The 26,449-nt window shown below is 45.6% G+C and overlaps 1 protein-coding gene across 2 annotated transcripts in view; it reads left to right on the top strand.

The window, feature by feature from the left end:
* LOC138286427 (P2X purinoceptor 1-like) overlaps nt 1-26,449 on the top strand; it is a 495,243-nt gene that overhangs the window by 409,796 nt on the left and 58,998 nt on the right. The gene's annotated exons all lie outside the window — the stretch shown is intronic.

Here is a 26,449-nt window from a genome sequence, read left to right as displayed (position 1 = left end):
GGGTCCAGCAGGGCAGTCCTTCTTCTCCTGTAGTTCTTCCTTGTTGGAATCTGATAGGGATCTGAGGTGTGGGTGCTGGTCTGCCAGTTGTATCCCTGCTCCTGGGTGAAAAACAGGGGAGTCCTGGTTCTCCAATCAGGTACAGGGTCCTTCCCCCTGTGATGACCACTTCCTGGGAAGTGTGGCAAAAATCAATCCCATGGAGCAATATTCCTCAAAAATTCATCATGGCTGAAAGTGATTTTTAGAGGTTACATCTGGCTGAGCCCACCCACTGGTGTGGCTAGAAATCCTAAACACACCCCTCTCCTGCCCTTTCCTAATCTAATCAAGGGGGGACCTAATTGTCTGGGTTTGCAGGATGTGAGGGTGTTGCTGGGTTGCTCCAAATGTCCTTCCCTGTCTTTGAAGACCAGTTTGGCAGCCCTCCCCCTTCCTGCTTCACCATCTGCTAAGGGGAGATCTCCTCTCCCAGGCACATCTCTTTGTGTGGGACCAGGCCACTTTACAACTCATCAAGTCAGTCTGGCCAGGCTGCCAGAGGCTGGCCAATCAGAGTACAGCAGCAAAAATACTGCAGGGCTGAAGTTGGCAACTTTTCTGGTAAAGTTTAAAACTCTTTACCTGAACAAGTTATATTAAATCCCACAACTGGATGTTGTGGGATTTATTATAACAATTAATTTGATACCAAACCTCTGGTATTTGTTACTTAAGGGGACTTTAAAAATTAAAATAAAGTCTCCCCATGTTAGCCTATGGAGGCCATTCAGTACAATGAGGGAAAAACAAACTTGGCTGTTTTACCTCACCAGGGCTTATAAAACTATTTTTATAAGGTCCCTGCTTATAGGTACATGGCACCCAGCTCTAGGCCTGGACCTATATGTAAAATGTAAAAATAAGGTAGTTTAAGGCTTTGGAACTACTTTTAATTCCAAAGTCGAATTTGCATGTAACTTTAATTTAAAAGCAGCCAGCAAGGCAGGCCTGCCTTTAGAATGACACTGGGCACATCAGCAGTGCACCTATGGGTGCACTACCTATGCTGGGGTCCCAAAACCTACATGCCCTACCATATACTAGGGACTTATAGGTAGGTCGATTAGCCAATGATAATTAGCCTAATTTGCATACTGTGTTTACACAGAGTGCAGGCCCTGGGACTGGTTGGCAGTACCCAGGGCACCATCAGAGTCAGGAAAACACCAGCAAAAAGTGGAAAATGGGGGCAAAAAGTTAGGGGGCCTCTGCAATCAGCCCTGTTCTCTCACATGGGGTCATTCGGAGTCCTGTTGTAATTCAGATTTTTGACGGTTCCACCCACATCATGATTACAAGTTTATGGTAAAACCCAAAACATCAAATCATTCTCCTACTTCACAATTCACTTATAAAATCCGTGGAGATGTAAACGAGGATAATTGGTCAATTGGGAATTGGTGCACCTCGATGAAAACCTGAACCAGGCATCTCCAACTAGTAGCTCGTTAGTTACTGGTAGCTCTTGAGCTACCTGTAAGTGGCTCTCCTGTGTACAGCCCAGCCTATTAACTTAGAAGTTTGTGCGTGGTTAAATTAATATATGTATACCAAATTTGAAAGTGAGGTGAAAATGTGTTCGTAAGTTGATGTTTGGAGAAAAATGGTTGAATTTCAAAATATATTTGCATCTAATACTTGAGTGATATATTGCGCAGTGTTTGGGAGATTTAATACTAATATTTTGAACTTTATGTTGTGGGCATTGCAGCTATGACTGTTATGTGCTACCCATGTAGAGGTATTTTACATTGACAAAACATTTTTTGCATTACTGTTATCAACCCTGCCTGATGCCCCAAGATGACCATGGCTGGGATTCTTGCATATGATCTCTATGTTATCCTATCTGATGTGGTCACTATTAAACTGAAATATTATGAGTAGCTCTGGATGATTTTCATTGAACATAAGCAACACTTATTACTAGAAAAAGTTTGACACAACTGACCTGAACTCTGCAGCTCAAGGTATTCTGGGTGCAGTGGGACCACCTGATTTCTTTTATTGGGGTACTTTCTTCTGAATTAGGGTACTTAGGTTGTAAATAATGGACATCTCTCCCAGGTATGCTGCAGATTCTCACTGAGGGAGATTGATGTGGCTACCACATGAATTATGCAGCAGTGGAGAACCAAATTACGCTGCAAATTATGCAGCATTATGAGACACATTTTGTGATAGTATTGTCTCATTATTTTGTCTTTTTTTTTTTTACATTTGTCAGCACTGTATGGGCAAAGGTTTCACTTCAAAAGAAGAAGTCTGTCACCAAAATACAGCAAGAAGCACCAGAAAGACGACCAGTAAACCTTTGAAAGGTCTTTTACTACACAGCAACACTGTTACTGTGTATCCAGTAACTTTTAATCAGTTTGAATTAGATTTTTCTTTCTTAGAATCTGCAGATTATGCAGCTGATGATGGAGATGTGTAAATGTGTCAAATCCACTATTATGTGGTAAATCCGTTATTATGTGGAAAACGTTGTAACCTAAAAATTGCATAATGCCAGTGGCTCTACCCATACTTTCTGTGTGGGTTTGGACATTGCAAGTAAAATCTAGCTGAGAAAATGCTTTGATTTAAAGTGTAAATTCAAGATTTTCTATAGTATCGAAGTGTGAATTTCCACCTAGAAAGTGGTTTACTCACATATAAATTGGCACAGTATGGCGCAGCTTTAGGTATGAGAAAATCTACTCCGAGGGCAGCAGGTGGGCGTTCTGGCATAGGAATGACTTGAAAAGTAAGTAAAAACCCACAATGCTTGAGTTTGTGGAAATTCTTAAACCTTTGCCTAGCACATCCCAACTCAGGATATGATTGGAGATTTCCTTTTCTCAAATACAGATACAAATCTGAAATCTGCTACCAGGCTTGGAAAGGGAAAGGGACAGCACTAAGGGGGTGGTGAACTAGAGAAAATTATATCCTTGAAAAAAATCCTGTGGAGGAAAAAGTTTTAAATTACTAATGTGCATTTGCACATTCTGTATGCATATGTAAATGTTCACATGTTATTTTTGTGCATATGATTCTGCTTTCACACGAGGAGGCTTGGACTTCAGAAGAGGATTTGAACTATATTACATTTTAACTATTCTCAAAAAATCAAATGTTACAGGGGTGTTAGAGTTAGTAAATAGAATTGAAAAAAACCTTAGAAATTCACTGACAGAAACAAAGATTACACGAATGTTATAGTTAGGCTCACATTTCACTAGTATTAAACCAGTTAAATTAATCAATTATAGTTATCTGAGCTAACCATAACTTACGCTCCTGCAATGCACTGCCTATGACCTCACGTATTACATCACTCATGACATGGTCAGTGACATCACTGATGACATCTCAAATGACATCACTGATGACATCATCCACAGAAGCACTCACACATCCACTTGCATGCCTATACAACCTCTCATACACCCACTCACACACCCACACAACCACTCACATACCCATTCACAGCCTCATATAAGTACTCACACAACAACTCATCCATAGAGCCACTGACACACCTACTCACTCACTCATACAGCTACTCATACAACCATTCACTTATCCATACAGCCACTCACAGAGCCACACACTGACCCATACAGCTACTTACACACCCACTTACCCACACAGCCTCTCTCAACACAGCCACTCACTCACCCATACAGCCTCTTAACACAGCCACTCACTCACCCATACATGCACTCATACATCCGCTCACTCACCTAAACATCCATTCACAAAGGCACTAATTCTACAATACAGCCACTCACACACTGACTCACTTAACCAAACAGCCAGCCACTGACAAATACAGCCACTTACACAGCCAGTCATTCACTCATACAGCCATTCAGACACCCACTCACTCACCCAAGTCACTTACACACCCACTCAACCACCCATACAGCCACTCATACAGCCCCTCACTCTCCCTAACAGCCACTGACACAACCACTCACTCACCAATATAGTAGCACACACAGCCACTCACTCCACCACACAGCTACTCACATACCCACGTATACACTGCTATAGGCACTCACACACCCATACAGGCACTCAGGTACCCACTCACACATGGATACACACAGTCACACAGCCACTCACATAATATATGTTAGAAATAGTATCACTCATTAGTAGTATAGAAAGTATACTATTTTAACTTTTGTAGTACCTTTGTATATATGCTTAACACTCAGACATTTAGAAAACCCTCAAACTTACTGGATGGTGTCACCAGTGATGTAATCAGTGATGTCATTTCAGATGTCATCAGTGACGTCACTGACCATGTCGTGAGTGTTGTAATATGTGAGGTCATAAGCAGTGCATTGCGGGGCGTAAGTTATAGTTACCTCAGGTAACTATAACTGCTGAATTTCCCTGGTTTTATACCAGTGAATTGTGAGTCAAACTAAAACGTCCCTGTAACCTTTGTTTTTTTTCAGTGTGTGTGTGTGTGTGTGTGTATATATATATATATGTGTGTGTGTGTATATATATATATATATATATATATATATATATATAACACGCTTAATACTTACATGTACTTACCTGCAAAACCTTTACCACGCATATACCTTTGCAATTCATGCCTTTACAAAATTAAAAAAATAATACTTACCTTTAAACCTTTCCCATGCATATGCCTTTACCATGCATGCCTTTACAATGTAATTCGTTGTAAAGGCATGCATGGTAGAGGTATATTCATCGTAAAGGCATGTTTGGTAAGGGCATGCGTAGTAAAGGCACATGGGTGGTGATTGCTCCGTTGTAACTGTCATGCGTGGTAATGACTGTGTTGTAATGGCTGCTTCCCACTCAAAATTGCAACACCAGAATGTAAATTGTAAAGTAAAGAAAACAGGAAACAAAAAGAGAATAAAGGGAAAATGGAAAAAAAATCTCTAAAAGAAATGATTAGGAGACCATACATCCTGTAGTTTCAACAGGGAAACCAAAGGGGAAAAAGGCAAGCCAGTATATGTAAGTCGCAAAATAGTCAATTACTTTTAAAATAAAAGATAATGCCTGGACATTGAGCTAATAAGCAAAAGGCAGACAACAGCACTTGGATATAATATGTTAAAAAAAATCTAATTAATGTTCAAAACATTGTCAAAGTCACACTATACTTATCTACATAGAAATATTGACAAATGATGCCTCTACAGTTTCTGCACAACAAAGTGTACTGGTATGAAGTAATGCAATTAAGAAGAGATAATAAATTTGTCATATCAGCAGATCACTCATGTTTGAATTTTATAGGAGAATCTGAGGAGGAAGGGCCATCACTCTGAAAATAGTTATTAAAACAACGTTCTCAGTGCCCACAAATTTTTGAACACATTTTCCACTCTGTACTCGGTCATACAAAGTCCAATACTCAAGACTTGATCATTATTCCGTTAGGAACACGTGGAGCACTTCATCCACATTAAGTCCTGCTTCAACTGCAAGTAATCTTATTATTGGCACTCTAGCTTTCTTATATTTTTGATCCTGTTACCACCTCTCGGGTTGGCATCTATCAGTGCTATTCCATGAAACCTAATATTCAGCACCTCCATACCCTTGTTAACTCTATTAATATGTACAGCCAATGGGTAGTTAAGGTTACTGTTCTTGATCGCTCTAATGTGCTCCTAGAGTCTTTCTTTTAGAGGTTGTATTGTACTTCCAATATAAATATGTTAACAGACGCAGATAATGCAGTAAACAACACATTTGGAGATATAATTTATAAGGTTTTGTATAGCATATACTTTCTTAGTGTTATAGTTAAAAGCTGAATTTTATCAACCACAAAATGTTACGTATTACAATGTGCACATTTAAAAGAACCCTTAAGTTTGTCTGGTAACCAAGCATTAACTGTGTATCCCTTCTTTCGCTGCAATTCTTATGGATGAGAAGAGAAATGCCTGGCCAGCTTTAGGGCGGTATGAGCAGGATGGCCGCACCAGGTGCTGACCTGGATGGGGCACTGACCTCAGGGGGGGGCGCTGTGTTTAGCAATAAACTAACAAAACTTGCAATTTAAAAGCACCTGCTGAAAAGTTCCTTGTGTGTCCAGTCTTCATGAAGCAATTAAAATGTCAAGATAACTCTTGTGATTAATGTTCTTGCTAGCGAGAAAGGTCAGCACTTTGTCCAGTGGCAGTTTTGATTCACATAAAGTAGTGCAGAGGGTTAATGTGCCTGATACAAAAGAACATAGCTATATTTTGTGTGGCTAGCTGAGTGGATTAGTAAAGCCAGCCTTTACCAGTGCTTTAAAACAAATGAAATGTATATGAGAGAGGGACTATGCCGGGTGGTAGTGAGGGAATCCGAGGAGGTGGTCATGGAGTGGGGGGCACCAAAAAAGATAGTCACACAAGGCTCCACCAGCGCTAAAGCTGGCCCTACATGGTATATTGGAAATTTGTCCCTAGCTTTACAAAGTACATTTTCAGAGTAGTCCCTCTGTCTAAACCGATTCTTCAATAAACTCAGTTCATAGTAAAATACCTGATTGTCACTACCATTGAGTCTTAATCGTATCATCTCCCCTAGATGTATAGCATATCTGTGCAATGGGGTGTGTGCTCTCAGCAAGTAGTACTGAATTGCAAGCAGTTGGCTTTCTATAAGTTCTGCACAAAATTTTGGAACATTTCACATATATGATTACATCCAAAAAATATTTAGTTTTGCGTCGATGTGGTTAGTAGAGCTGACATTATACATGTTGTTGGTTAAATGAGTCAAATTAATCTCCAATTCTGGCTGACTCCCTGCCCAGATGAAAAAAATATCATCACTGTACCACCCCCATTATATAATATTGTTTGAGATTTCTGGTGGGCAGCTAGCCAAAGATGTTTACTCTTAAATTGCCCCATGTAAAGGTTAGCGTACGAGGGAAAACATTTTGCTCCCATAGCAACTCCCTGTGGTTATCTATACCAGTTGGCATTGTGTAAAAACACATTGTTCTCTAGTACCAGCCTAGTAAGATCCACTAGCATTTATTTGTGTTCAAACAGTGTAGTATCTTGAGATTAGAGGGTTGAAGCAAGAACCTCTAGGCATTTTTCTAGTGGAATGCATGTGTACGAGGAGTTGACATCAAGAGTAACAAATGTTCAAGTCTCCATCCATTGAACACCATCCAGTTTGATCAACAAGTGTTTTGTGTCCTGTATGTAAGACAGCAGATTTTGTACCAAGGATTGTAAAAATCAAATCAAATCATTAACATTTATAAAGCGCGCTACTCACCTGTGCGGGTCTCAAGGCGCTAGGGGTAAGGGGGGGGTTACTGCTGCTCGAAAAGCCAGGTTTTGAGGAGTTTCCGGTATGCGGAGTGGTCCTGGGTGGTCCTGAGGCTGGCGGGGAGGGTGTTCCAGGTCTTGGCTGCCAGGAAGGAGAAGGACCTCCCACCCGCCGTGGAGCGGCGGATGCGAGGGACGGCAGCGAGCGCGAGGCCAGAGGAACGGAGGAGACGGGTGGGGGCGTAGAAGCTGAGGCAACGGTTGAGGTATTCCGGTCCCTTGTTGTGGAGGGCTTTGTGTGCGTGGGTGAGAAGTCGGAAGGTGATCCTTTTGCTGACTGGGAGCCAATGCAGGTGTCTCAGGTGTGCGGAGATGCGGCTGTTGCGGGGTACGTCGAGGATGAGGTGGGCCGAGGCGTTTTGAATACGTTGCAGGTGTTTTTGGAGTTTGGCGGTGGTCCCAGCATAGAGGGTGTTGCCGTAGTCCAGGCGGCTCGTGACGAGGGTGTGGGTCACGGTTTTTCTAGTGTCGGCGGGGATCCAGCGGAAGATCTTGCGGATCATGCGGAGGGTGAGGAAGCAGGCGGAGGACACGGCGTTGACTTGCTTGGTCATGGTGAGAAGAGGGTCCAAGATGAAGCCGAGGTTGCGGGCGTGGTCTGTGGGGGTCGGTGCGGTGCCGAGGGCCGTTGGCCACCAGGAGTCGTCCCAAGCGGACGGGGTGTTGCCGAGGATGAGGACTTCCGTTTTGTCAGAGTTCAGCTTTAGGCGTCTGAGCCTCATCCAATCTGCGATGTCCTTCATGCCCTCTTGTAGGTTGGTCTTGGCGCTGGCGGGGTCCTTGGTGAGGGAGAGTATAAGTTGGGTGTCGTCGGCGTAGGAGGTGATGATGATGTCGTGCTTGCGTACGATGTCGGCGAGGGGGCTCATGTAGACATTGAAGAGTGTCGGGCTGAGCGATGAGCCTTGAGGTACGCCACAGATGATCTCGGTGGGGTCTGAGCGAAACGGTGGGAGGTAAACTCTTTGAGATCGGTTTGAGAGGAAGGAGACGATCCAGTCCAGGGCCTGGCCTTGGATCCCGGTGGAGTGGAGGCGGGTAATTAGGGTGCGGTGACGGACGGTGTCGAAGGCAGCCGAGAGGTCGATGAGGATGAGGGCGACTGTTTCACCGTTGTCCATCAGGGTTCTGATGTCGTCTGTGACTGAGATGAGGGCGGTTTCAGTGCTGTGGTTGGTTCGGAATCCGGTTTGTGAAGGGTCGAGCAGGTTGTTGTCTTCCAGGAAGGTGGTCAGCTGTTTGTTGACGGTCTTCTATATTACCTTGGCGGGGAAGGGGAGGAGCGAGATGGGGCGGAAGTTTTTCAGGTCGCTCGGGTCAGCCGTAGGTTTCTTTAGTAGGGCGTTGACTTCGGCGTGTTTCCAGCATTCGGGGAAGGTAGCAGAAGAAAACGAAGAGTTGATGACGGCCTGGAGGTGCGGGGCGATGATGTCGTCGGCTTTATTGAAGATGAAGTGAGGGCAGGGGTCCGATGGGGCGCCGGAGTGGATAGAGTTCATGGTGGTTTTGGTTTCTTCGGTGTTGATGTGGGTCCAGTCGTTGAGGGTGATGGTCGGGGGTGTGGGTTCGGTGATGCTTGGTTGGGTCTGGTGTCCGAAGCTGTCGTGGAGGTCGCAGATCTTGCGATGGAAGAAAGTGGCGAGGGAGTTGCACAAGTCTTGTGAGGGCGTGACGGCGTTGGCGTTGGGGTTGGAGTACTCTTTGACGATGCTAAAAAGTTCTCTGCTGTTGTGGCTGTTTTTGTCCAGTCTGTCGGTGAAAAAGTTCCTTTTGGCAGCGCGGATCAGGTGGTGGTGTTCGCGGGTTGCGTTTTTGAGGGCGGTCATGTTGTCGGCGGTGTGGTCCTTGCGCCAGGCCTTCTCGAGGGCGCAACAAGTTTTCTTCGATTCTTTGAGGGTGTCAGAGAACCAGAGAGGTTTTTTGGTGATGGCCTGTTGATGCGTGCGTCTGAGGGGAGCAAGGTTGTCTGCGCAGTTGGAGATCCATTTCGAGAGGCTGAGGGCTGCGTCGTTGGGGTCGGTGGTGAGGGTGGGTTGGTTGACGGCGAGTGCGGAGAAGAGTTGCTCTTCGGGGATTTTGTTCCACTGTCGACGAGGGATGGGTTGGGTGCGGAGGTGGCGAGTCTCGCGTCGGAATGTGAAATGGACCCAGCTGTGGTCGGTCCAGTGTAGAGCGGAGGTGTGGCTAAAGAAGACGTGTTTGCTGGCGGAGAAGATAGGGTCAAGCGTGTGTCCGGCGATGTGGGTGGCGGTGTTCACCAGTTGCTTTAGGCCGAGGTTGGCGAGGTTGTCGAGCAGGGCGGTGGTGTTGGGGTCGTTGTTTTGTTCCAGATGGAAGTTGAGGTCGCCTAGGAGGATGTAGTCCGGCGAGGCAACGGCGTGCGGGGAGATGAAGTCGGCGATGGAGTCGCTGAAAGGGGCGCGCGGTCCGGTGGGACGGTAGACGAGGGATCCTCTGAGGGTGGTCCTGGGGTCAGTGCGAATCTGAAAATGCAGATGTTCAGCGGCGAGAGGGGTGTCTTCGGTGGAAGTGGTGACGCTGATGGAGTCTTTGAAGACGATGGTGATACCTCCTCCTACTTGGACCAGTGATGTACTCAGAGATGTGTTTTGGAGGGGAACCAATTGCTAACACAATTGGTCCAGCTGATGGGAAGGCACCTGCCTTATGTATTTGGGGAACATTTTGAAGAGAAACACACATATACAGTCCCTTCTGTGCTTTCCCCGGTGAGTGACAACAAACCATTAGAGATATAGAGGATATTCAACTCCTTCTCTCTTTAGCGCAAACAGACGCACCTTCACCCTCTATGTTATGTGTGTTATCTGACTTGGATATCACGTCTAAGCTATGTCTGGACAGTGGGCTCAAACTGAGATCCACATTTGTCCTGAACTTGCCATCAGACTACAACACTGATGTCTTTTACAGGGCTGTCATATGGGATCTACATGCAATCAAAGAGCAGCTAAACGTTAGTCACAAACATGAGACACAACCTATCTAAAGAGGAACACATTGCACTCCATAAGCTAACTAAAACACCAAACGTTGTGTTCAGAGAAGCTGACAAAAAGGGTAATATTGTGATCATGAGAAAAGTAAAATACATTGGAGAAATAGATAGAGAATTGTTTGATAAGATGGCCTATTGTCGACTCACTGGCAACCCACTAGCAGAGATGGCGAAGAAAATTTAACAGAGATTGACTCACTGACGGGATCTTTGCTTAGTTACAGACAGGGAGTACAAATATATGTTCAATCCAACATCACGAGCTCCATGTTTGTACATACTTCCCAAAAGTATGTACAAAGTGCAGGTGTCTTCCCCCTAGGTAGACCATTTGTGTCTAGAATTGGCTCCCCTACAGAACACATTTCTGAGTAAATCGATGTTTTTTACAACCCTTGGTACAAAATACGCTGTCTTATATCCAAGACAATCAATCAATCATAGCATTTGTAAAGTGCAGCACTATCATCCCTAAGGGTATCTGGGCACTGAGGGTGCTGTGTTTCAGTCGAAAAGCCACGTCTTGAGTCTCCTTCTGAAGTCCGCCAGGTAGGGAGCTGTTCGGAGTTTGAGGGGCAGGCTGTTCCAGGACTTGGCTGCTGTGTAGGAGAAGTAGCGGCCTCCCCTGTGGCTGCAATGGATGTGGTGTGCCTATGCGAGGTTTAGCAAGGCAGAGCGTAGTTGTCTTGCTGAAACGTAGAACCTCAGTTGATGGTTGATCTAGGACAGCTCTTGGTTGAGGAGAGCCTTGTATTCGAGTATGAGGAGTTTTAATTGGCGTCTCCTTTGGATGGGGAGCCATTGGATGTTCCTGAGGTGTGGGGTGATACTTGAGCTCTTGGGGAGGTTGAGGAGGAGGAGTCTGGCTGCAGTGTTCTTTAGAGTCTGGAGCAATTTATGTAGCCAGGAGGACACTCTGGCATAGAGTTGCCATAGTCATGATGGCTGATGACCAGGGTGTGGGTAACTGTCTTTCTGGTGTTGTTAGGGATCTATTTGAAGATTCAGTGGAGCATACGGATGATGAAGAATCAGGAGGAGGCAACTGAGTTTACTTGTTGATTCATGGTTAGTTGGCAGTTGAGGATGATGCTGAGGTTTCATGCATGGCTTGAGGGAGACCGTGTGCTGCTGGCCACCAGCTGTGGTCCCATCCAGAGGTGTTCTTCCCGAAGATCAGGACTTCTGTTTTGTCAGTGTTTAGTTTGAGGCAGCTGTTTTTCATCCATGTTGTTGCATTGGTCATGGCATTGCAGAAGTTGGCTTTGGCATTGGGGGGGGGGTCTTCGGTAAGTGATAGGTTTGGTTGAGTGTTGTCAGCATAGAAGACTATATTGAGTCCGTAGGATCTAACGATGTCTGAGAGGGGGTCATGTAGATGTTGAACAGGGCTGGCGGGAGGGAGGATCCTTAGGGTAGGCCGCAGGTGATGTTCCTGGGTGGAGAAGTGCTTTGCGTGCAGCCTGAGAGGAAAGAGGCGACCCACTTAAGGGCGTTTTGTTGAATGCCTATGTTGTGGATTCTGTTGAGGACAGTGTGGTGGGAGACTGTATCGAACACTGCGGAGAGGTCCAGAAGGATCAGAGATGCTGACTGTCCTCGGTTGAGGAGGGTCCTGATGTTATCCGTGGCGGCGATCAGTGCAGCCTCCATGCTGTGGTGGACCCAGAATCCTGATTGTGAAGTGTCAAGTAGGTGGTTTCATTCGAGGTAGTCGGTGAGCTGTTGGTTGATGGCTTCCACAAGCACTTTGACCGGGAAGGGGAGCAGGGAGATCGGTCTGTAGTTTTTGAGGTCACTGGGGTCGGCAGAGGGTTTCTTTAGGAAGGGTCTGACCCCTGTGTGCTTTCATTCCTCCGTGAAGCTCATGTGGAGATGGAGTTGTTGAATGTGGGTTAGTTTTGTGCTAACAGTGTTGGCTCCAAGTTTGAAATGTTGGTGGTGGCAGGGTCAGTGGGCACCCTGGTATGGATGGATGACATGATTCCTGTGGTAGGCAGTGTGGTAATCGGGGACCAGGAAGTTATTGTGTGGCTGGTGTTCACTGCTTGAGAGATGTCATCTAGACCGGAGGGTTGGGGGTCGAAATTGTTGTGTTTGGTGGTGATCTTGCTGTGAAAATAGTCTGAGAGTGTTTCGCAGAGTTCCTGGGATGGGGGATGGTGGTATCTGTGGCCAATGGGTTAGAGAATTCCTAGATGATTCTGATGAGTTCTTTTGTGTGGTTGTCTGCGGTGTCGATGCGTGCAGTGATTGCTAGACTTGTTGCTGCCTTGACACAAAAAAGTGACACAAAAGACTTGTTGAACAACTGGATGATGTTGAGTGGACGGAGTCTTGTACATTTGTTACTTTTGACGTCAACTCCTTGTATTTGGTTTAAACACATTTTATTGGGTATTGCCACAACATATTCCAAACATACTGCGCATTTATTATCATCATCATCATCATCTGATAATCACTTTCTTACTAGACACTGTAGTTGCATGGATTCAACTCCCCTCCCCCAAACAACTTCCAACCCAATTCCCCCATCCTGAGAGTTGTCATCTTTTTGTCATCCCCTGTGCTATGTATGCAAACACTCCTGGTTCTCTAATGTGGCCAAATTATTAATTATGGTTATAACTAGTGCCTGGGGGGGATCAGGGGTGAAGGGAGAGCAGGGACTCTGGGGAGGGAGGGGACGGTAAAGTGTTAGCCGACATGTGATCATCGTCATGAGATGCCTCCACTGGTGAATTTTCTAGGTCCTTGAGGGAATCCACCAGGGCCTCCCAGGCACAAGCCATACCCATGGTCTCTAATCCTCAAGCAGCCTCATGTAGCAACAACCTTCTCTCACATCCCACCCATTTGTATATTTCTCTGACACCATGTTATTATCTGAAGGCCTCTAGGGGACTTCCAGTTCCTCGTGTTTTCGCGCTTTGCCAGAACAAAAGCCAAACCCTGCAATTTACTAAAGGCCTTTTTTTTGGAAGTGCAGGGGAACCAACTCTGTAGGTAGTGACCTGGGGTGCAGTGTATCTCTTTTTCTTGCATTGTTGATAAAATCTCAGTAATCCCATCCCAATACTACCACAGCCGTGGACTTGCCAAGAGCATGTGAAGTAGCTCCACTTTCATTTCTACGCATCGAGGGCAGGTTGCATTAGCCAACTGGAAGTATTTATGGATATGTGCTAAGGTAAGCCCTATGAATGATATAAAAATGAATACGGTTAAAGCGAGTGTTTCTTGATAACTTAGGAATTCGACTCACTAGTATCTCCCAGTCTTTTATACTAATCAGGGTCCCGAGGTCTTCCTCCCACCTTCCTTGCAAGCACTCCACTGGATGTTGTGTATCTTCCCCCATGGCCCTGTATAAGCATGTTACAGTTTTAAAGGAGTAGGACGAGAGGGCTATGTATCAGCAGTTTGTGTGGGGCAAAGGTTCAATCGTGCCAGACCACCAGTGCCTTTGGATTGCTGCCGTGATCACCTCATGGGGTAAGAAATGTCCCTATGAGAGGTTGATTTCTGGGCAGAGTTCTACAAAAGAGAGCAGCTCGGCTTCTCTGTATAAATCTCTGACGGACTGTGGTTACCCCCAGAAGCCTCCCACTCTCCCAGTCCTCTCCACCCCCCTCATGCGGAAGTTCCGTTAGTATGTTTAGGGGTAAGTCTGGAGCGTAGGGGATCTTAGTGTGTGTCTTCTGAAACCACTAGCCCATCACCTGGTTATGAAACAAAATCTGCAGTTGTAGGCTTATTTACCCACAGTAACACTCGTCAGAGCAGCTAGCTCTGAAACAGGGGGCTTAGGTCCCTACCTGGAGTCCGTCTGCCCACTAATCAGATCACAAGCCACTGGAGCTTGGCTGCAAGACAGTATGCCTATAAATTGGGTGCCACTAGACCCTCCCTTCCAGTGTTGGGCGTTTCAAGGTGGAGAGGCCTACTTTCTGTTGGGTCAATTCCCAGAGAAATGCTGAAATTAATGAATCCAGGGCTCTGTAACTTCTCAAGATGGTTCTGCTCATTCTGACTCGTGCTTTTAATATTTTTGACATCTGGGCAGGGAGTGAGTCAGGAATGGAGATTTTTTTGACTCATTTAAACAACAACCTGTATAATGCCAGGTTTGCTCACCACATTGACCCAAATCTAATAGAAATTTTGGATGAAATCATATATGTGGAAGGTTCCAAAATTGTGTCCAGACGTTATAGAAAGCCAACTGCTTGCAGCTCAGTACTACATGCAGAGAGCACACACCCCAATGCACAGATTAATGCTATACCTCTAAGGGAGATGTTACGACTAAGACGCAATTGTAGTGACTATTAGGTCTTTGAATATGAACTGGGTTTATTGGAGAAACAGTTTATATAGAAGGTCTACTCTGAAAATATACTTTGTAAAGCTCGGGACAACATTTCTAATATACCACGTATTTCTCTTCTTGCCCATAAGAATTGCAGAAAGAGAAGGGATAAACGGTTAACGTTATTACCAGGTACAGTTGAAAAAGTCATATGCTTTACTGTATTCTCAACAAACATTGGCATCTGCTCAGACTGGGTAATACATTGTCCAAAGTGATTACAAACAAGCCTGGTATTACTTACAGTAGGATTACGACTTTGAGAAACATGATATGTGCAAGCTATTTTCCACCTGATCCACCAAAGAATGCTAATGCTTGGTTACCAGGCAAACTTAAGGGTTCTTATAAATGTGCACGTTGTGATATGTGCCGTTATGCGTTTGATAAAAAAACAGATTTTAAATATAACACTGAGAAAGTATATGCTATGCAACACTTCACAAATCGTAACTCCAAATTTGTTGTTTACTACATCACCTGAATCTGTGAGTATATTTATATTGGAAGTGCAATACAACCTCTAAAAGAAAGAAACCAGGAGCACATTAGAGCGATCAAGAACAGTCACCCTAACTACCCGTTAGCTGTACATTTTAATACAGCTCACAAAGGTATGGAGTGCTCAATATTAGGTTACATGGAATGGCACAGGTAGATGCAAACCTGAGGGGTGGTAACAGGATCTAAAAACTCTAGTGCAAAATGAAAAATAAGATTACAAGCAGTTGAAGCAGGACTTAATGTGGATAAGGAGCTCCACATACTCCTGGCGGACTACTGATATTGTCTTGAGTATTGGACTCAGTATGACCCAGTACAGAGGGGAAAATGTGTTCAAAACTTTGTGGGCCCCCAGAACGTTGCTTTGCTAACTATCTTCAGCATGATGGCCCTTTCTCCTCAGATTCTCCTATAAAATTCAAACAGGAGGATTGACCAGCCGATATGACAAATGTATTATGTCTTCTTAATCGCATTACACCATCCCAATACACTGTAAAGGCATCATTTGTCAATATGTCTGTACACAGAAGTAGCGTCTGACTTTGACAATGTTTTGAAAATTAATTAGTGTCTTTTGTAACATATTATATAGTGATGTTGTCTGCTTTTTGCTTATTAGCTTAATGTCCAGGCATTATCTTTTCTTTTACAAGTAATTGCTTTGCCACTTACATATACTGGCCTGCCTTTTTCCGCTTCAGCTTCATTATTGAAACTTCAGGAGGCATAGGGGGTGATTCTGAGACTGGCGGGCGGCGGAGGCCGCCCGCCAGTCTTCCCCCGACAAAATACCGCTCCGCGGTCGCAAGACCGCTGAGGGTATTTTGAGATTTGCCCTGGGCTGGTGGGCGGCCGCCAAAAGGCCGCCCGCCAGCCCAGGGCAAATCTACCTTCCCACGAGGACGCCGGCTCAGAATTGAGCCGGCGTAGTGGGAAGGTGCGACGGGTGCAGTTGCACCCGTCGCGTATTTCAGTGTCTGCTTTGCAGACACTGAAATACTTTGTGGGGCCCTCTTACGGGGGCCCCTGCAGTGCCCATGCCATTGGCATGGGCACTGCAGGGGCCCCCAGGGGCCCCGCGGCACCCCCTACCGCCATCCTGTTCCTGGTGGGAGACCCGCCAGGAACAGGATGGCGGTAGGGGGTGTCAGAATCCCCATGGCGGCGGAGCGCGCTCCGCCGCCATGGAGGATTCTCCCGAGCATCGGAAAGTCGGCGGGAGACCGCAGACTTTCCGTTTCTGACCGCGGCTGAACCGCCGCGGTCAGAATGCTCGAGGGAGCACCGCCAGCCTGTTGGCGGTGCTCCCGTGGTCGGTGACCCTGGCGGTCACCGACCGCCAGGGTCAGAATGACCCCCATAGTCTTTTAGATCATTCTTTTTTCGCTTTCCTTTTTTTTTTACTTTCAATTTACAATCTGGTGTTGCAATGTTGAGTATTTAAGTGCACCTGTTTGTTTGGAAAGAATTCGGGATCAATAGGGAACATGTATTTTGCGGGGACCTGGCATGAATTTCGTAACATATTCTTGACCAGCAGTTCACATCACAACATTCACTCAGATGGCCGCATGCATATGCGTTGCCTTACGGACCTGTATATTATATGTTCGTTGTTGATATTGTATTTTTTCCATTATTTACATGCCCAGGACATTCAGATGGTGCCACATTTTCTGAGCAGATGAGCTTATCTTGTTTTCAATACAATTGTGTGGAGGAAAAATAGTCAATTTACTCATTTTCATATGACATTTTCACAAGCACAGTAATTTCACTTTGGTACTACATACATTTGTAACACGTTATTAGCAACCACTTACTAAGTGCATCAGTGGGGATAATACACTTTTAGAGTACAGTATTCTTGTACAATACTTCCCTAAGGTACTAGCAGGGACAGTACACATTAAGATGCCAGCACTTTGCAGCTTTTTACCAGGCCCCTTGAATGAGTCTGTGTTGGAAATGGCCTTTTGCCTTCCTCCTCTTTTTCTTTTTTCTGACCTCATGTTTGCTGGCTTTAGGACTCTGCGCCCTTTACCACTGCTAATCAGTGCTAAAGTGCATATGCTCTCTCCTTAAAACATGGCTCATACCCAATTGGCTTATTTAATTTACTTGTAAGTCCCTAGTCAAGTGTACTACATGTGCCCATGGCCTGTAAATTAAATGCTACTAATGGGCTGCAACACTGAATGTGCCACCCACATAAGTAACCCCCTAACCATGTATCAGGCCTGCCTCTGCAGTGGCTGTGTGTGCAGGTTCACTGCCACTTCGACTTGGCATTTAAAAGTACTTGCCAAGCCTTAATCTCCCCTTTTTCTACATATACGTCACCCCCAAGGTAGGCCCTAGGTAGCCCATAGGGCAGGGTGCTATGTAGGTAAAAGGCAGGACATGAGCATGTGTGTTCTATATGTCCTGTAGTGTAAAACTCCTAAATTCGTTTTACACGGCTGTGAGGCCTGCTCCTTTCATAGGATAGCATTAGGGCTACCCTCATATGCTGTTTGAGTGGTAGATCCTGGTCTAAAAGGAGTAGACAGGTCATATTTAGTATGGCAGAATGGTGATACAAAATCCTGCTTAATGGTAAAGCTGGATTTTATATTACTATTTTAGAAATGCTACTTTTAGAAATTGAGCATTTCTCAAATCCTTTCTTAATTTTTTTTAAATTTTTTAATTGAAAAAAAAAAAAAATTTAAAACATTTTTAAAATTTACATTTTTTTAAAATTCAATTTAAGTTAAATTAAAGAGTTCTTAAATCCTTCTGTGCCTTCAAATTCACGTCTGGCTAGGTTTAGTTGACAGCTCCCTTGTGCATTACCTCAAACAAACCCCAAACACAGGATGCTCAGTCACACTTGCACACATCTGCTTACTGAATGGGTCTTCCTGAGCTGGGAGGGTGGAGGGCCTGACACTTACGTATCAAAGGACAGTAGCCTGCCCTCACACAAAGGACTGCCACACCCCCTATTGGGACCCTGGCAGACAGGATGGAACTGAAAGGGGACCTTGTGCACTTTTAAGCCACTCTTTGAAGTCTCCCCCACTTCAAAGACACATTTGGGTATTTAAGCAGAGTCTCTGACCCTACCAACTTAGAAACTTCTTAACAAGACACTCTTGTCACAGACACCTCCTGGAGAAGAAACCCTGAACTAGGACCTGCAACCTGCCAAGAAGAACTGCCTGGCTGCCCAAAGGACTCACCTGGACTGCTTTTCTGAAAAGGACTGCTGCCTTGCTGTTGCCCTGCTGCCTTGCTGCTCTCTGGCTGTGCTGATAAGTGCTCTCCAAGGGCTTGGATAGAGCTTGCCTCCTGTTCCCTGAAGTCTCAGGACCAAAAAGACTTCATTCCTGCAAGAAGAACTCCCTGTGCTGCAGAAATCGATGCACAGCCTGCAAGAAATGCCGCACAGCCTGCATTGCAGTGAACAAAATCACTGCATGCCGAATCGGAATTATGCAGCCTGACTTCGCAAGGAGAAGATCAACGCAGCACCAGCGTAGTGACAGGATGTTTGATGCACGGCCCACTGGATCGACGCAAAGCAGAGCCGGAACGACACAGCCTGACTTCCTTAGAGAAATCGACGCAGCAGCCGTCGTGCAGTAGAAATTTCCACGCAACGTCCACCGGATCGACGCAGCCCCTGTGACTTTGTCCTGCAAGCGCCGGATTTCATCGTCCCCGGGGCATCCCAAAACCCGGCAACCTAAAGAGGATCCCAGTCTACATGCCAGAAATCGACGCAAAGCCTGCTCTGCGTGAAAACTCGACACGCATCACCTGTGTGTGCCGTAAAAATTGACGCACACCTCCCCATTTTCCTCCTCTGCGTCCCTTGCGGAGAATTTGAACGCAAACCAGGTACTTTGTGCCCCACCGCATGGGTATTTTCCAGAATAGATTACATGTTCCTACACCCAAGACAGTTTGTGGATAAAGAATATCTTGATCGCACACCGTTGGTTCACGCATCACTAGCGACAGAGCTGCTGAGTCAGGGAAGATATTCAAGAGGCAATACGAGAATTTTTCCATATTAACACGGGTACTGTCCAATCTGCAGGAATCTTATGGGATGCCTTTAAAGTAACTATTAGGGGGAAATGCATGGCTGCCACATATGGTGCACGACGATCTTTAAGTGACACAGTCACAAGGCTGGAGCAACAGACAGCAGACATAGACAGACAGGACCCATATACTGATAAGATATAGGAAAAGAGGCATGAACTAAGCACTGCACTAGATGAGGCCTGTGACATGCTAGGAAAACACGATTACCGCACATATACAGAGAAGCAACATGAACAGGGGGACACAGCCGGTAGGTTGTTAGCATGGCTGATCAACAGAAAGAGAGGGGGGTAATGCAGTGGTAGCCCTCAGGGGAGTAAATAGAGAACTGCTGACATCCCAAGAAGAAATACTGGAGTGCTTTGCTGAGTTCTACTCAGCATTATACATGCAACAGGCTCGGGGTTCTCTAGCAGACATAGAGACTGTATTAGATGAGGCACAGTTACCCCAGGTAGATGAGGAATTGAGAGCTCACTTAAATGCCTCCCTAGAGGAATCTGACATTAGTTGGGCCATCACAAATATGAATATTGGGAAGGCGCCAGGCAATGATGGGTTGAAGGTAGAATTTTACCAAGCATATGTGGATTCACTCTGTAAGTCATTGCTCACCATTTATAGGGAGGCATTTGATGAGGGAGTGCTGCCTGCATCGCTGAGAGAGGCACATATAGGGACCCGGCCTCAGGGGGAAGGGGGGACCCGACCGATTGCGAATTATATCTCCCACTAATGATGATTACAGTCAATGCCAAGATACTGGGGAAAAGTTTGGCCCACAGATTAGCGAAAGTGGAAGAAAATATCATACACACAGACCAAGCAAACTTTTTAGGGGGGACGGAATAACATCACTAATATACAAAAGGCATTTATTATCACTGAACAAGGTGTGAAGTGGGAGTCCTGTGCCCTGGTGAGTCAGGATGAACATAAAGCATTCAATATAGTAGAATGCCTAACTTTGGCCAAGACCCTCTGCAGATATGAGCTAGGGGTAGACTATCTCAGATGGGTGATGCTCTTATATACTGACACCAAAGCCGTAGGCCTGGTAGATAGAGAGGGGGACACGACATATGTGCCCCCCTCTCCTTTGATATTGTCATGGTTATAGAACCGCTGGTGCATATAATATGCCATAGACAACGGGATATGGGGATACTGACAGGGAGCAAGAGGGAAATAGTGTCTTTATCTGCAGATGACATTCTGCTGACGCTAAAGGACGGGTGATTAATTGGCCAGCACTCAATAACACCATCAAAGAGCTGCTCCGGGTTTGCTCTGAATGCTGACAAATCAATGTTATACCCTATATCATTGGACCCAGGAGAGATCCAAGACACACATACAACTAAAGTATAAATGACACCCGTCAAATACTTAGGGATATGTTTGAGTTTTGATATGGCAGAAACCCACGAGGCGAATGTTGGCAAGTTACTGCTTAGATTGGAGCAAACTGTCCATAGGAGAGCTATGTGAGGATGGCCGGATGATCAGCTATGCACGCATTTGTACTAAATGGGGATTGGGGGCGGCGGCTTTCTAGCATATTCTGGCATAGGAGCAACGATCTGCAAGCCCTGGGAGGGGTTCCCTCAAGAGCCGGAGACACATATATAATCAGGTGCTCCCAATGCTCGGAGACGAGGGTAAACTTATCACACAACTCTATGGCTTGCTTTTGCCCACTATGACTCCCCGTATGGAAAAACTCAAGATCCAATGGAAGGATTACCTAGGGACAAAGTTGGTGGAGCATGAATGGTTGACAGTGATTGGTTATTGTCGGAGAGTTACATGCAATGCCCGGCTAAAACTGATCCACTATAAATGTGTACATGTGACACCACAATAGCTGCATAGGCTTGATCCCTCCAGATTGGAGCTCTGTCCTAAGTGTAAGATTGTGAAAAGTTCATACTTACGTATGTGATGGCCATGCCCTGGGGTGGGTACTTTCTGGAGGGAGGTGGTCGAAAAATTGAGGGACTTGACAGACCTGGTAATACAACCATCAGTGAAGCTGTGTTTACTGGGGCTTGTGCCACCGTCAAAACATGCCAAACGCACAGTGAAGGTATTGGAGCTGGGATTAGTAATGGCCAAGAAATATGTCGCTATGAGGTGGATGTTGAATAAGATAGCTACCAAAAAACATTGGCTGTGGGAGTTTGCCAAAAGGACACGGGCGGTATGTGATGTTCGGCACAGATTACTAAATAGGGGACTATCCCTGGGTGGCCTAGCTAAGCGGGATGTGGTGGAGGTGCGATTGCAGGAAGAACAGGAAGAGTGCACAGAGACGGGAATACCAGATTGGGTGAGAGATTAAGGAATTGATCCGAGAAGGACAACAAAGAAAGTAACTTAACTATGTATAGAGTGGGAACAGTGAAACTGTGTTGATTGAGAGCCAATACCCAAGCTATTATATCTGTATTGCAAGTGACTGCTATATTTGCTTCTGTTTGGGGAGGAGGTGGGATAAGACACTATGGGGGTCATTCTGATCTTGGCGGGCGGCGGGAGCCGCCCGCCAAGCGGGAACCGCCAGAAGACCGTGCCGCGGTCAAAAGACCGCGGCGGTCATTCTGAGTTTCCCGCTGGGCTGGCGGGCGACCGCCAGAAGGCCGCCCGCCCGCCCAGCAGGAAACCCCCTTCCACTGGGATGCCGGCTCCGAATGGAGCCGGCGGAGCGGAAAGGGTGCGACGGGTGCAGTTGCACCCGTCGCGATTTTCAGTGTCTGCTATGCAGACACTGAAAATCTTTGTGGGGCCCTGTTAGGGGGCCCCACGACACCCGTTCCCGCCAGCCAGGTTCTGGCGGTGAAAACCGCCAGAACCAGGCTGGCGGGAAGGGGGTCGGAATCCCCATGGCGGCGCCGCCATGGAGGATTCTTCAGGCCAGGGGAAAACCGTCGGGAAACCGCCGGCTTCCCTTTTCTGACCGCAGCTTTACCGCCGTGGTCAGAATTGGCCTGGATGCACCGCCAGCCTGTTGGCGGTGCATCCGCGGTCCCCGACCGCCAGGGTCGGAATGACCGCCTATTTGGTGATGTGTATTCAAGTGTTTTTGAAAACAATAAAATAATAAAATAAATATATTTTAAAAAAGAAATGTGTCCATCTCTTTCTGTAGGCAAACCCACTCACTAATGCTCATGCCATGGTGTGCGGGAATGTAAGGAATGTCATTCATACTCTATTCGGTTAGGAATTAATTGCCCATACTTCAGTGGTCATGTTCTCTGTAATCCGTCTGCAGAAATATGCACCCATGCTCAAGTGGTGAGAGACATCTGAGGGGAGAGGCAGCTGTCCTTAACCGAACATTGATCCGAGTCTAGGTCAACCTCACATTTTTGTTTCAATATTTATTGGTGTTTCGGATATATACAAAAATAGGGTAGCAACTCACCTACATACCTTTTTAAACCAATTTTTATTGTTTTTATTCATGAATGATACTGGCCATATTACAGACATGAGAATATCCTTACTACTTCATCTACATCAGTGCATCTAGTCCTACAGGTGTCGAGTTCCTTGGCAGCTTCTCTTTACCAGGACAAGAGACATTGTTTTTTTTTCTTTCAGTAACAACAAAATGTAATTTGCACATGTAGTTTAGCGGGGCACTACTTATACAATCAAATAGAGTCTATACATATGGGGCAGAATTAAGAGCCCCTTAGCATCACATTTTTACGCTAATGTGGCTCAACAAGGCCAAAATTGCACACCAAATTTACAAAGTGGCACAGTGCATGCATTGCGCCACTTTGTAACTCTTTGCGTTACATTATGCCTACGCCAGGAATAATGTATGCAAAGGGGGCTTTCAACGTTAGGCGGGGGCAAAAAATAGCGCAAAGATATTTGTGTTGCTTGCATATTTCCAAATATCACTACAGCCAGCATATTAACCATTTCTAAACTTAACACCAACCTACCCTTGCCCTCCCTTCCCTGCCACCTGGGGAGTCTATCACTGAAGCGATTTCACTAGGGCCGGAGGTTCGTCACCTTAATAGCAGCTAATATATAAAAGGATTTTAGAAAATTGAGCACCTTATGAGGAGAGGGGGCAGGAAAGTACAACACCTCTCGGACGAGGGAGCAGTGGGTAGGAGGAAGGATCACCCAGATTAGCTCGGCGGCTAAGGGGGCCTTTCAACATCCTCTCTATAGCGCTTCAAGTCTAGTATCAGAGTGTCCAGCTTTGGGCATATTGCTGCTTCCTTAATCCCCATCTCTCTTCCCTATACAGGGCTTTACACTCTTCTTTGGGCCAGTGGAGCACCGTCACCCTACAGGCCTGTCCCGTCGGGGGACCCGCCAACTTTCAACTCATCGTTATACAATGTTTGGTTAGTAGTAGCAGAAGATCTTTGAATCTCGTTGTCACTTTGACTCTGGTAGGTCTGGAGTAAGTGCCTAGAATGCAGTCCTCCATGGTAGTCAATGGCAGCTCAGACGACTGGGCAGCTCCGCATGATGTGGCATAAATCTGCAGAGGGCATCTAGCTCAGTCTAAGCCAGCCTCGGACATAGTCGTCCTATCTTTTGAGGTGTGAGATATGCTTTATGGAGAATGTTTAGTTGGATATATCTGAATCCTGCATTTCTGAAGACCTTTCAGTGGTATTCCAGTGTTCTCTGCCATTCCTTAACGTTAAATATATGTCCCAAAACATCTTCCTATGACTCGCTGAGAGTTGGCAAAGTTACAATGGTGTGTTCCTGGATAGCCCTATAGGTTGAGGTGATTTGCTTCCAGTCCTGCTCTTTAGTGTGAATTGTTTGTAACAATATGTTAGTAGGGGGAGCACTTGAGGCTTCTTTCCACAGCTGCTGGAGAGTCCCTTGAATTCTACCATATAGAAGGAATTGGCTAGGCAGCAAATTATATCTTTCAATTAGAGTGAGCAGGTTGAGTAGAGATCTCTCTGCTTAAAGATCCCCCTGGGTACTGAGGGCAGCTTCCTTTATCGTATCATACCTTGGGCTGTCAAGCATCTGGAATTCACAGGGAGACCGCTTAGGGGTATATGTGGAACATAAAGTCAGTCACACCAGTGTACAGGGAGCCTCTCCTCAAAAGCTGAAGAGCCCGGTGCAGCAATAATGGCTCAGGGCCGGTCCTAGGATTTGTGGGGCCCTGGGCAGAATAGGAACATGTGAGGCCCCTATTAGATGTGGTATTACAGGAAGTGACATCACCAGAAGGGACATCAATTGAACATTAATTTTCTGGAATTACTGAAGCAGCTTTGCAAGAAACTACTTACCTAGTGGGGATATCACTAAAATGGCTAAAAATATAAATAATAATCCCGATAAAATAAGCTTATATTTTTAAAGCTGTGTTACGTGGAAATACATAACATTAATTAAACGCTAGGCCTAGGTCTCTCCAAAACTGATATGATTGCCACAGCGTTCACTAATTGTTTCCAGACTAGGACATGATTAATATTCCAGGTAAAATTGTCCTAGAACCATGCAGCAAGACTTCAAGTGACTTCCCAGTCCTCCCTTTATGCTAGAGAAGTTCAGGATAAGGCATTTCGCTTTCAGCAGGCATAGGGGATCTTCACAAACAGATACCTGCTAAGAGGGGTAAGCGACCGGCAAGAGCTTTAGCAAACAACAGAGAGCACAGTTTCCAAAATGTAAGAGGAGACAGCACAAATGTCATACACAGGAGGGGTGGCTAGTATAGCGGCGGGCAGATGCACCATAAGCTGGCCCACACCTGCTCACAAAGCACCTAAACATAGCAATTATTTTCAAACACCATTTTCAAGAGATGTAAAGAACTGAAATAACTTAAAGATGTACATAATAGTTGACTTAAAAGGAAAACAGTTAGTGGCCAGAGAAAAAACTCTGTCAAAGCTATAGAGGTAGCCAGTCAGAAAAGAGAGTCATTAAAGCATCAAAACAAAAAGTAGACTTTATACAGTTTACAGCTAAATGGAAAGGAAATGTAGCAATGTGGAACAGGTAGGCTGTGGGAGGTGGTGCGTGACTTGCAGAATAACACTAAAGTAATACCAGAGACTTAAAGGCTAAAAATAATTAAATCATATGTCCTCAATATCTAAGAAGACACTTGCCAAATCCAAAGGGACCAGAATCATGCCACTCAACTCATATATAGCTTTAGAAATATTAACAAAATTGTGCCTGCCCTCCTGTAAATCCATGGAATCTTGATTAGAGAGATAATTTTATGCAAGACCATTTCCATTATCTACAAGTCAATTCAGCCACTCCCCAGGTACCTAACCAAACACTTTTATTCTTCCTACCTAAAATGCAAGATCTCTCTTCCTGAACCTACTGGCTACCTACTTGCATAGGTTAATTGTTTGGCAGATCTCTCAGTGTGCAGTAATGCATTCTATGGCATGCCCTCTTGCCTCTCAGCTGATCCCCTCCCTGCAGTCCCCATCTCCTCTGCACTGCTCCTTCTTCCCCTCACATACCACAGGAGGCCAGTTCTAACTGTGTTCCTAAAAAGCAGTAATTTCCCCAGGCATCGCTATTGCTCCCTGAGGTTTGGAATTATTTGTTGTGGGAAGAGGCACACATCATCCTGTGCTTGCCTAGGCCAGCCCATTGTCATTTTGCACACGACACTGAGCCAGGTGTCTTTGTTAGCACAGTCAGACTGACTTTATGCACACCAAGTGAGCACAAGCAAGGAGTTTATCCACAGTGATAAAAGAGTCATCTCACCAAGTGGCCCGGTCATAGGCCTATCAGTCAGCTGTGGATTCTCTGCCTTTCCTACGTGAATCTAGCCCTTTCTTTGGGGCGTCACAGCACATAGGTTTTGCAGGGTGACTTCTGTCCGTTATCACTTTTTAGAGCACTTTGCACACAGATAAACTGTAAGGGGCTTGTTGGGTATTGGGGGACTGTTAGTCACAGAACACATTTTTTGTTGTCTCTTTCCATTACCACCTGCTCTAAATTAGCCCCTTTTAAGAGACATAGCTAGCCTGGTTGAATACAGTGCCAATCTAGTATGATAAATGTGGC

Source organism: Pleurodeles waltl, chromosome 3_2 (assembly GCF_031143425.1).
Source record: "Pleurodeles waltl isolate 20211129_DDA chromosome 3_2, aPleWal1.hap1.20221129, whole genome shotgun sequence".
Lineage (NCBI taxonomy): Eukaryota > Metazoa > Chordata > Amphibia > Caudata > Salamandridae > Pleurodeles > Pleurodeles waltl.
This window is presented reverse-complemented; position numbering and strand designations above follow the sequence as displayed.